This window comes from Elephas maximus, chromosome 16, assembly GCF_024166365.1.
Source record: "Elephas maximus indicus isolate mEleMax1 chromosome 16, mEleMax1 primary haplotype, whole genome shotgun sequence".
Lineage (NCBI taxonomy): Eukaryota > Metazoa > Chordata > Mammalia > Proboscidea > Elephantidae > Elephas > Elephas maximus.
In genome coordinates this window covers 37,747,854-37,761,014 of record NC_064834.1, presented here as the reverse complement: position 1 = coordinate 37,761,014, position 13,161 = coordinate 37,747,854, and the positions used below count along the sequence as shown (strand labels likewise).

The 13,161-nt window shown below is 40.5% G+C and overlaps 1 protein-coding gene across 14 annotated transcripts in view; it reads left to right on the top strand.

Annotated features, from left to right (window-relative positions):
- Positions 1-13,161, top strand: part of SGMS1 (sphingomyelin synthase 1) — a 344,794-nt gene that overhangs the window by 209,349 nt on the left and 122,284 nt on the right. For all 14 annotated transcript variants that reach the window (XM_049855377.1, XM_049855380.1, XM_049855384.1 and 11 more), the window contains one exon: positions 8,386-8,467. The gene's annotated coding sequence lies outside the window, so the exon portion shown is untranslated. The remainder of the gene's footprint in view (positions 1-8,385; positions 8,468-13,161) is intronic.

The following is a 13,161-nucleotide window of genomic DNA, read 5'->3' as shown; positions in this document are numbered from 1 at the left end:
TCTTATTGACTCTCCTTTTTAGGTAACTTTTCATTTATCCCTAGCTGCTCTTAAAATTCTCTTTATCTTTGGTTTTGACAAGTTTGATTATAATATGTCTTGGTGACTTTCTTTTAAAATCTACGTTATGTGGAGTTCGATGAGCATCTTGGATAGATACCTTCTCATCTTTCACGATATCAGGAAAGTTTTTCTGCCAGCAAGTCTCCAACAATTCTCTCAGTATTTTTTGTTATCCTTCCCTGTTCTGTTACTCCAGTCACTTGTAGGTTATTTCTCTTGGTAGAGTCCCACATGATCCTTAGGGTTTCTTCATTTTTTTTTTTAATTCTTTTATCTGATTTTTCTTCAAATATATTGGTGCCAAGTTTTTTTTACCTTCAGTCTCACTAATTCTGGCTTCCACTCCCACAATTCTGTTCCTCTGATTTTCTATTGAGTTGTCGAATTCTGTAATTTTATTGTTAATCTTCAAAATTCCTGATGGCTGTCTCTGTGGATTCTTGCAGCTTATTAGATTTTTCATTATGTTCTTGAATAACCTTTTTTGTGCTTTATGTGTTTCTTGGCTTGTTCTGTTGCCTGATCTCCTTCCTGATCTTGTTCCTGATGTCTTGAAGAGTTCCGTGTATTAATCTTTTGTATTCCGCATTTAGTCATTCCAGGAAAGCATCTTCATCCAGAAGATCCCTTGATTCTTTGTTTTGAGAGCTTGTTGAAGCTATCATGGTCTGCTTCTTTATGCGTTTTGATATTGACTATTGTCTCCAAGCCATCTATAAGTTATTATATTAGTTTATTTTATGTTTGCTTACTGTACCCTAGCTTCTTGCTTTGTTTTGTTTTGATATGCCCAAATAGGTTGCTTGAGTGAGGTAGGTTGATTATTTTCGCCTTTGAAGCTCTCGAGCGTCTGAGGAAAACATGTCCCTCTTCCCTAGAGCACATAGGTGGGTGGGTTCTGCAGGCAGACCATGGGCACCCAGTGCTTTTGGTTGTAAGAACTGGGAGGTACCAATTATCCTTGGCCCTCTGTCGCCGGTGACTGGGTGATGTGAGTGGAGCCACCAGTCCTTAGGCCTCTGGCGTGGGTAGGTGAGGACCCTGTTTAATAGGTAAAGTGGTGTCAAACATCAAACAACCACCTCTCCACCACATAGCAGAAATAGTTGCAGTCTGCAAACAAGGACCTATTCTCCTGAAATGGGCCCACACACATCCATGCATGGGGGAAAGGTATTCAAAGTCCATGGACCGTTTATGTTCGGATGGGAGCTGCTTCTGTCCTGAGCTCCCCAGGTTAGTGGAGCTGGCAGATTATCTTTTCCCCCAGTTGTGAATTTATTCCTTCTCCAAGACCGGGAGAATGGCTCAGGATGCTCAGTAGTACCTATCTTAAGCCAGGGAAATCAACAGCCACTGAAGCCGGCTTGGGGGCTGGGGGCACAGTAAAATACACGCAAGTACTTAGCTTTTGCTGAGAGTGCCATTATTCTCTGGTTCCGGAGGTGTGAATAGTCTGTGCGGCTGGCTGCTTCTCCCTGAGGAAACTGCAGCTGAATGCTACCACCAGCCCATCGCAGTCGCTCCTGGGATTGGTGCCTGAGGGTTCCTGGCAATTCAGGTCCGACAGCTCCTTTCCGCTTCTGAACTGTCTCTCCCTTCCCCTCCCACTCAGTCTGTTTTCTAACTTTACCTTTGATGTTTAGGGCTCCTAGCTTGTCATAAATATAATTGTTCCACTTGTTTTTTTTTTGGTGTTTGTTGTAAGAGGGATCACCAGAAGCGTCTGCCTATTCCGCCATCCTGACCTGCCCTGAAGCTGAAGAAAATTGGAGCAAGTCTGCAAGAGCCAAAATATGACCTTGAGTATATCCCACCTGCATTTAGAGACCATTTCAAGAATAGATTTGATGCATTGAACACTAATGACTGAAGATCAGACAAGTTGTAGAATGACATCAAGGGCATTATACATGAAGAAAGGAAGAGGCCATTAAGAAGACACGAAAGAAAGAAAAGGCTAAGTGCATGTAAGAAGAGACTCTGAAATTGGTTCTTGAGCGTAAAGTGGCTAAAGCAAAAGGAAGAAATGATCAAGTAAAAGAGCTGAACAGAAGATTTCAAAGAGGGGCTCGAGAAGACAAAGTATTACAATGAAATGTGCAAAGACCTGGAGTTAGAAAACCAAAAGGTGAGAACACGTTCAGTATTTCTCAAGCTGAAAGAACTGGAGAAAAATTCAGTGTCCGAGATACAATACTGAAGGATTCTACAGGGAAAATGGTGAATGAAGTAGGAAGCATCAAAAGAAGATGGAAGAAATACACAGAGTCGCTGTACCAAAAAGAATTGGTTGACGTTCAACCATCTCGGGAGGTAACGTGTGATCAAGAACTGATGGTACTGAGGGAAAAATTCCAAGCTGCACTGAAGGCATTGGTGAAAAACAGTGCTCCAGGGATTGATGGAATACTAATTGAGATGTTTCAACAAACGAATGCCTCACTAGAGGTGCTCACTCATCTATGTCAAGAAATATGGAGGACAGTTGCCTGGCCAGCCAACTGGAAGACATCCATGTTTGTGCCCATTCCAAAGAAAGGTGATCTAACAGAACGCAGAAATCATTGAACAATATCATTAATATCACATGCAGGTAAAATTATGTCGAAAATCATACAAAAGCATTTGCAGCAGCACATTGGCAGGGAACTGCCAGAAATTCACGCCAGATTCAGAAGAGAACATGCAACAAAGGATATCATTGCTGATGTCAGATGGATCTTGGCTGAAAGCAGAGAACACCAGAAGGATATTTACCTGTGTTTTACTGACTACACAAGGGTATTTGACTGTGTGACTCACAACAACTTATCGATAACATTGGAAAGAATGGGAATTTCAGAACCTGTACATGGACCAAGAGCAGTTGTTCCAACAGAACAAGAGGATACTGCATGGTTTATAGTCAGGATAGGTGTGCATCAGGGTTGTATCCTTTCGCCATACTTACTCAATCTGTATGCTGAGCAAATCCAAGAAGCTAGACTATATGAAGAAGAACAAGGCATCGGGATTGGAGGAAGACTCATAAACAACCCGTGATATGCAGATGACACAACCTTGCTTGCTGAAAGTGAAGAGGACTTGAAGCACTTCCTGATAAAGATCAAAGACTACAGCCTTCAGTATGGATTGCACCTCTACGTAAACAAAACAAAAATTCTCACAACTGGACCAATAAGCAACATCATGATAAACAAATAAAATATTGAAGTTGTGAAGGATTTCATTTTAGTTCCATCCATAATCAATGCCCATGGAAGCAGCAGTCAAGAAGTTGAAGGATGTATTGCATTGAGCACATCTACAGAAGACCTCTTTGATGTGTTAAAAAGTAAAGATGTCACTTTGAGGACTAAGGTGTAGCTGACCTAAGCCGTGGTATTTTCAGTCACCTCATATGCATGCAGTGCTGGACAATGAATAACGATGACCAAAGAATTGACACCTTTGAATTATTGTGTTGGCAAAGAATGTTGAATATACCATGGACTGCCAGAAGAGCGAACAAATATGTCTTGGAAGAAGTACAGCTGGAATGCTCCTTGGAAGTGAGGATGGCGAGAGTTTGTCTCACATACCTTGGGCATATTATCAGGAGGGACTAGTCCCTTGGTAAAGTAGAGGGTCAGCAAAAAAGAGGAAGATCCTCAATGAGGTAGATGGATTGACACTGTAGCTGCAACAATGGGCTCAAGTATAAAAACGATTGTGAGAATGGCACAGGATTGGGCAATGTTTCATTCTGTTGTACATAGGGTTGCTATGAGTTGGCACCGACTGGACAGTGTCTAACACTGCTGTAGAGAATTGTTGTAACTTGATTTATAGAAGGTATAGACACTTGCTCGGAAGATTTAAGAATATACCTGTTTGGTTTTTAAAGAGCCCATATTAGCAAAATTTTGATGAAACCTTGGATGTTTTAGGTTTTATTCATGTCTCAAAGCCATTAGTAGAGAAAGTGTCCAATTTACATCTTAGAACACGCTTTTAAATAGTGTTTAAACCAGGTATATCACATTTAAAATACTCTGCTGTCAAAATTATTTCATGATGGATAGGTTTGTAGCATAGTTCATATTATGGTCAAAATCCTCTTGTTATTTTAAATGTGTCCGTGTTTGGCATGTTAAATAGCCTTTGCAGACCAGCCAGGGAACCTGATCACCCTTTATCAGATTGTTATTTTTTTTAATAAATACATTCCATTATGTCCTCCAGATGGCAAGAATAGAATGAGTGGTAGGATCTGTGAATAGGACCTCTGTGGTAGGGGAGGGAACCAAGGGTCTGATAAGAGGTAGTTGAATAAAAGGGTGGATGTGTTTATAAAGGCAGGATCACTCTCCCAGGCCCTGGCCTCTGAGCCTCCTCCTTCCTTCCCTCTCCTCGCTCAGAAGGACACAGAGTAGCAGCAGGGCCGCACACTTCACTTCCCATCTATATTAGTTATCTGTAGCTACATAACAGTATCACCACAAACTTAATGCGCATAGATAGTCTCACAGTTACTGTGGGTCAGGAGTCCAGGCATGATTTAGCTGCACCCTTTGCAAGGCTTCAATCAAGGTGTCACCTGGGGCTGCTGACTTACCTGAGGCTCCACTGGGAAAGAATTTGCTTCCAATCTCATGTGGTTGTTTGCAGGACTTGGTTTCTTGTAGGCTGTCAGACTGAAGCATCAGTTTCTTGCTGTTAGCCAAGACCACTCTCACATGGCCCTCTCTATAGGCAGCTCACAACATGGTAACTTGCTTCTTCAAAGCCAGTGAGAGAGAGGATCTTATAGTACACGACCATTACAATCTTATATAATGTGGTCACATACATCCTGTCATCTTTATTGTATTCTGTTGTTAGAAGCACGGTCCTGCATACACTCAAAGGGGCTAGCCAGGAATATGGCTTCTCTTTATCTTTACCCTCCTCTCTGCCCAGTCTCCTACTTAACTATAAGCATATCTCTCATCTCTTCTGGCTGTTTTCTTTCTTCTGACTGGCAGAGAATTCAACAACCCTGAGTGGCTTTTCCTCCTCTTCTCTGCTATAGAAATGCAGTGAAAAGATAGTAGGAGACCCTCTGCCTTAGTAAGCAGCTCTCAGGCTCTCGGGAGCCCTGCCTTGATGGCTGGCATTTTGAGTGTGTGACACATTCCCTAAGGAGGTGTTTCTAAGTCGTAGTGCGGCTTATATAAAGAACCTAATTGAGGTCTTTTCAGGTTTTGTGGTCTTACCACAGAACACTGTCTCTCATGAAGAGATCCAAACCCCTCTTAGTGAACCAATTCCTTGACAGAAAAGAGACTAAGGACCCAAAACTCTCATGTTTTCTGGTTGCAACAGTTTTATCCACTTCTCCAACCTCTGTTCAAGTGCCATCCTTTAGCACCTTAGCTCTTGAATGCTCTTGGTTTTGATGCCTGCCAGCCTCGCTCCAACTTGAGGGAGCAGCCTTGGCCTCTCCCTAGAGGGTAGAGTGTACATACAAAAGAGTGTATTCTTTTTAGCTAGGTTTTTCCTTGACTGTTGTGAAATCTTAACAGTGTATACAAAGTATGATTAGGAATTCCTGGGCTTTTAACAATCACAGCCAGAACTTATACATCCAGATTGTTCTGTCCAAGTGTATCAGCTGAGTTAATTGCACATATTCTGGTGATGCTGCCATTGCTCTGCACTCTTTTAAATCAACTTAATCTTCATCAATTTATAACCCTCACTCACCCCCAGTGCTTTTAGCACCATGTCTTCTGAAGAATGAGTAGTTCATTTAAAGCCTACTGTTGAAGTCACTTGTAGTTCTTTGGATAGCTGCAGTGGTGACAAATTACCATCTTTGGGGATGAATTTGGTTCTTTGAACCTGTGAAAATATTTTTCATTATAGCAAATGAAGTGATTTTTATTCAAACATCAGGGGTAACATCTGTAATGAGACATATTTACTAAGCATGGTGTCCTTCTCCAGAGACTGGTCCCTCCTGACAACATGTCCAAAGTATGTGTGTGAGATGAAGTCTCACCATCCTTGCTTCCAAGGAGCATTCTGACTCTACTTCTTCCAAGACAAATTTGTTCATTTTTCTGGCAGTCCATGGTATGTTTAATATTCTTCGCCAACACCATAATTTAAAGGCATCAATTCTTCTTTGGTCCAGCTTTCACGTGCAAATGAGACAATTGAAAATATCATGGCTTGGGCAAGGCGCACCTTAGGCCTTTAAGTGACATCTTTGCTTTTTAACACTTTCTAAGAGGCCTTTTACAGCAGATTTGCCCAATGCAGTGCCTCCTTTAATTTCTTGACTGCTGCTTCCATGGGACTATATCTTCCACAATTGCCAAGTGAGTATGTGGCTTTGCACTGGGCACCAGAAGTATTAGCAGTGATGGAAGTGATGCATTCCTTCCTTTCAAGGAACTTATCATCAAAAAAAGAAACTCGGTACTGATGTGAAGATTGCTAACAAATGCTTAGCTAGAGCTTTCTGTTTGCATATGTTTGTAAAGGCTGTCAGCTAAGATGAGCATTTTTTAAATTTATTTATTACTCCGTTCAGATCAACTTAGAAAAGTTTTATGTTGTTATCAGAAGTATGATTTGAACCTCTTTCTCCAAAGTGTTCGCGTAGCGAAATAGTGAATTTAATGGATTAACGTAACATGATTTCAGTTGTAACCTCGAATTTATAATAGACTATCTGCCATAATTGGAGTAGTAAGCACACTAATTGCAGTTATCTTTTTGAGAACCTATTATATGATGGGAACTGTACATACATTGTCTCTAATCTGTGTTACTCTGCAAGGTATGGATTATTGTCCTTGTTTTACAGACCTGGAAACCGAGGCTTAAGGAGTAAATTACTTGGCAAAGACTACCAAAACCCACTGCTGTTGAGTCAATTCCAACTGACAGCGACCATTTAGGACAGAGTAGAACTGCCCCATAACGTTTCCAAGGCTGTAGATCTTTACTGAAGCAGACTACCACATCCTTCTCCCTTGGAACGGCTGGTGGGTTCGAACTACGGACCTTTTGGTTAGCAGCCAAGCACTTAAACCACTGTGCCACCCAGGGCTCCTTGACAAAGACTACACTGCTGTTAAGTAGCAGAGGTGGGGTTCAAGCCTATTTATTTTAAATCTATATCAGACCCCATCTTTCCATGCTTTTAAGCTTCCCTGACAAGTGACCAGGCACATAAAGCCATAGCTAGCCAATGAGCATGTTCCTTTCAACACAGATAATTACCAAAGCAAAATCATGTTGGGCTTAATCTATAAGTTTTTGAGTACTCTTCAGTCCTCTTGTGCTATTTTTATTGATGTTGGCAAATGCGTTCTTTGTTACCAAGGAAGCTCTTTGAATTTGTGTTTGTTCCTTCTCTCCCTCCTTAACCAAACCACAGCTCCCCTACCGTTCGTTTGGATAATTTGAGGTTCCTGTCTCGTCGGATAACTCAGCTGACACTGTCTTTCATGGCACCATTAATATTCATCTCTTCTCCCTGAATTAACATTCAGACTTCAAATTATGAAAGTTAACTTAGGTCTGTCTTTCATCAGTGGTGTCTTCTTGGAGCCATATGTTCTTTACGTGAAATGGGCAACAGTTGGATTCTGCCTGGTAGAAACAACGCATTTTTATGTGGAGCCCTCCTGTAAAGGGAAAGAAAACAAAGTTATTGACCCTAAAATATTACGAAACTAAAAAACGAAAGTAAAACCTTGTTCGGAATGACTTTCTCATGGGACAGGAAAGGCACTTTGCTGGTTGTATTCCATTATTCCTTGAATTATATGGTTGTCCAGTATTTGGGGACTTTGACATATGGGCAAGGTGACAAGTCCGATTCTTGAACATTGAGTGCCCCTGGTGCTGTATACCTTTGTTGTATCAAAGCATGCTATACTTTGGCAGATTATACCTTTGTTCTTATTTAATACTACAACCACACTTTATAGTAGGGGGCAAGTCGATCCTCTTTTAGAAATGAAGTTGAAGCTGGGAGAAGACAGATAGATTTTCCCAAGGTCACATGGCTAGTAAGTGATAGGATTTTGAACAAAGTGTTTTAAGGTTTCTCCATTCCAACCCTCAACAGTAGATATACTGCATTTTTAAATTATTTTCCTCTTGGGGTGATCTTGTATGTTCTTATTCTTTTCTTTGTTTTTAGAGAAAAATAGAAGAGACAACTATATTTTTCTTTGTGTTTTGGCGTATAAAGAGAGGAAAAGGCTAACACATTGGGAACCAAGAAATAGCCTTTGTTAAACATATAACTAAGAGTATTTTTTCTAATTGTGACAGGTGATGGAGATATACTGGAACAATGGAAGGAGCCAATAGCTTATAGGAAGCCAGGATGACCAGAACTTTTCTAAAGTCATCAGTAAGTAATTTTTTGTTAGCCCATTGGACTTCTTTTTACTGCTGAGTAAAGCAACCATGGTAAAAGGACAATCAAATAACTTAAAAGTCCAAAAGAGAAAATAAAAAATAAATACCCACAAGCTTCGTAATATTAGCGCTAACATTTGAGAAGTTTGTTTTTTTCATTTTTTTTTTTCTTGGTAAGATGTATCATTTTGAGTACGGTCCATCAGTTTGGTAAAGGGAGCAGAAGTATTTAAAGAATTAAAAGAGGATCCCTACACAAGGTCAGTTTTAATTTTCAACCAAAGAGACTTTCTCAAGTGTAGAAATTCTTGGTCCTAGTGGTTCCTTGGACCCCATTTCTCACTCAGGTACTTTTCATGGGTTTGTTGGAGATGAATGTGAAGAAACTGAGTGAATATGAATCAAACTGAACCCTTTGTCTGCACTCTTCTCCATATCCCACTATGTGTATGTCATTTTTTACACATTAGAAAACCTTAAGGTTTGCTGATTATCTGACAGTTACTTGTGGTCGACTTGGATTTCGTTATGATAATGACAATAGTACCGGGGTAGCTTGGTGGAAAGATCACACATTTTTGAGTCAGACAGTCCTAGACCCAACTGTTGCTCTTGTGCTTTTTAGTATTCACTCACACTCTCAAATCCTCAGTTGACTGATACATTGGAGATGAAAAACTGTGTGGATAGTAGTTAGTGATATGACTGGTACATAATAGGGCTGTGATAAATGTCATTACTTTCCAATGTTTGGGTTATGATTTACAATTTACAAGCCTTTAAAAGATGGGCAAGCTTGAACTCCTTAGCAGCTGTCAAGCAGTGATGAGTTGACATTGTAGGCAGTGATATCCAGGTGAATGTTAATAAGGTGGACCTATGAGGAGGAGGGTCTGCAGTGTTTGTGGACTTCCATGTGTACATACAACAACCATGGCCAATTTCAAGTTACCCACGATATGGCATCAAATGCAGAGTTGGGAAGAAGTGTATCATTTTCTACCATCCAGGTACAAAAATTGTAGATAATATCAAGTGCACAGGTAATAGTAAAATATTCAGGATGTGATGAGGTTTGGCTATTACCTTTGTTTTTGTTATAAGTCAAAGTTTAATTTAATTTTTAATCATGGCTGTGCTTAACAGCTGGCTTGCAAAAATCCTGAAGATTTAACAGTTGGCTCTAGTGAGCCTATGTGAACCAGCTCCAGCATACCAGTGTTTCCTGTTGTGCATACAGTTCTAAACCACAATTCTTCAGTTATCTGTCACAATCCCAGCAGTAAGAGTTTCATTTGATTAATAAAAGCAAGGCTTGGTTTTGAATCAGTGCTTGGTCACCCACGTTCTCACACTTATATAACTTCTGGAATTGAAGATAATTTTTTTATTGAGACCAAGTTTAGAATTTAAACTGATTATATTAGGAGTGTGACTGGAGTAGTTGTTGTCTCAGTTTTGTAAGTGACCCCAGCTTGCCTTGCCTACTCTAGCCGTTGAGTAATAGGTCGGACTATTCATTCCTTTTGGACTTACTTCTCTCCCTTTCTGGACTCTCTTGATTTTGACTTCCCTCAGGTAGTGCCGCAGCGAGGACAGACAGCCAAGATTCCTCCCAACTAAGCTCTGCATGTAGCTTTGCTTTTGATTCAACAACAAAGTTTAAATGAAAAGTGAATTTTCTCCAGAGAGGTTAAAACAATGGCAACCACAAGACCTGGGCAGTTTTAAAGTTCAGACAGGGTTGATTAAAACCTTAGGGAGTAAAATGGAGGAAAGAAAGGAAACTGGACCAGATTTCTCAATGCTTCTTCTAGAAGCAGTTTCTTCAGTTTTCTAACTTGCCCTTTAGAAGGAAACAATTGAAGCCTGAAATTGCTAAGTAACAGCAGAAATTGTGGTGCTTGTTTTTATTTTAAAGTCTCACCCACCTAGTTCTCAAAACAGATTCTTTATTGAACCTTAAAAAATGCTTTGGTTATTTCAAAACATTCATTTTGTGTTAATACCCTGATAGCTGAATCAGGACTTACATAATTTTAAAACATTTATTTCCCTTATTTCCTCTGAGAACAAAAGGTATTTGTCATTCCCACTGAGTCAGGGATAAACTTGGATTATTTCAAAAGTAATTATTTTCCATTTCAAGAGGAAGCTCATGGTTCAAAATTTGAGAGACTTGCACCTGGATTAAGAAATATTGACACGTGTCTTAATCAAATTGAGCAAGGGTGTCTTTGGTAACTTTGAAAAGCAAACATGAAAGTAATAATTAACAGAGGAATTTCCTCACAGATAAAACGTTCTGATTTAACGCTCAGGCAAGAACGCTGTTGTTAGTAGCTGCGGAGTTGGCGCCAACTCACGGTGAACTATGTGTAATAGAACGAGCCCTTTTTAAGCTTCTTGAGAGGTTTAAGAAGCTGACCCGTTAGGGAATGAACAAGTAATAGAGGTCAGGGGAGAAAATGTGTATGTGTTTGTGCATATGTGTGTGTGTGTGTGTGTAGGAAAAAACTATTAGAGGAGAACAGCTCATGGTTTTGAATAGTGGAGTAAAGGTCATTAATAAATGCCTTTTCTACATTTAAGAAGCTTTAACAAATTATAGTTAAAAATTTAAAGATAATTTAGGAAAGACGTGTGTTGGGGACAAGTGTCATAATAATAATCATAAAATCTTATATTTATTGAGTGCTCGTACGTGGCAGGCGCTCACTGTTCCATGTGTTTTAAGTGCATCTTCTTAGGAAGAGTCTAGGATTCTCTCTACAGGTGAAATGGCAGCATGGAAGGCTGACTGGCCCGGGGTGGGTGGGAGAGCACCAGAGTTCTAGTTCAGGCTCTGCTGGAGCCCTGACAAGGCCTGGGACCTCTCTGGGGTACTGTGTGGGTACAATGAGACGTCTAAAAAGTTATGAGAACCACATAGCACCATAGAAATGGAATGACTGCGGTTTCATAACAGGAAGCCTTTTTTTTTTTTCCGTGTTGGATAAAACTTTATTGTGTTTTTGGTGAAAGTTTACATAGCAGTTTAGGTTTCCATTCAACACTTTCTACACAAATTGTTCAGTAACATTGGTTACATTCTTCATAATGCGGGAACATTCTCATTATTCCAGATTTTGTTGTTCCATTTCCATTAACCTAATTTCTCTGCCACCTTACCTTCTCATCTTTGTTTTAAAGTAGCTGTTGACTGTTCAGGAGGCCTTCTTTTATCATGACTGGAGGGAAGAAAGCTCTGCCGTAGCCATGTCCACTCCCTTTGTGATAAATTGTATTATTATCAAAATGTTCACTACCAACCCTCCATCCCTACGGGAAGATTATAGCTTTCCACCCTGGGGGCAGCTGGCTTGACCTTGGGGTTTATTTTGGTCAATAAAATGCAATGGGTCAGTGAAAATGACAGATGCCACCCAAGCAGAAGCTTTAAGAGCCATGGCCTGGTTCTGCCATCTCTCTTTTGTGGTTGCTACAAGATCAGCATGCCCCAGTTAAGGACACTCTTCTGCCTTGGTCCCAGAATGAAGAGGATATTGAGCCCAACCACAGTTCACCTACAAGGGACCCAACAGGATGCAGAAATAAGCCACTCTTGTTGACCTTCAAAGTTTTGAGACCATTTGTTACTGTAGCATAATTTAGCGTACACTTGTATGCCCCCTTTTTACCTCTTAAGCCCCATTCTCTCCCCCCTTTCAGGCCTAACACACACACACACACACACACACACACACACCTTGCATGGATAACTTCTCTTTCAACTTCAGGGACAGTGCTCCCCACCAGCTGTTGCGCTGCAGTCTTTCTCCTGCGTTGAAAAAGTCAACACTCATCAGAGGTTATCAATCCAAGTGAGGCATTTACATAGGTATTTAGAGTTGACCAAGATGACTGCAAAAAACCTCTTGAAAGTGTTGAAAAGCAAAGATGTCACCTTGAAGACTAAGGTGCACCTGACCCAAGCCATGGTATTTTCAGTTGCATCATATGCTTGCCAAAGCTGGGCAATGAATAAGGAAGACCAAAGAAGAATTGATGTCTTTGAATTGTGGTGTTGGTGAAGAATATTGAATATATCATGGGCTGCCAAAAGGACAAACAAATCCGTCTTGGAAGAAGTACAACCAGAACACTCCTTAGAAGTAAGGATGGTGAGACTGCATCTTACATACTTGGAACATGTTGTCAGGTGAGGTCAGTCCCTGGAGAAGGTCATCATGTTTGGTAAAGTAGAGGGTCAATGAAAACGAGGAAGACCCTCAACAAGATGGACCGACACAGTGGCTGCAACAATGGGCTCAAGCATACCAGTGATTGTGAGCATGGTACAGGACCGAGCATTGTTTTCGTTCTGTGGTACATAGGGTCACCATGAGTTGGAAGTGACTCGACGGCACATGATAACAAGATGACCCTTTATTTTACTCCTCAAACATTTATTGAATATATCCTGTGTCGAGGTCTGGGGAGAGATTTAAAATAATCTGAGCTGTGGACCCAGGCTTCAGGAATCTTAAGGGTGTGGTACAGCAGATGCTGTGTATCTAAATAGGCATAAAACAAGGAGACAATATCAGGTACTAAAGGAAAGCACACATTGATTATCGGTAACCTGTGTTCTTTTAGCTGTACGGACTTTGTTATATGCTGTCCTTAAGATGTTTTTAAGAATCA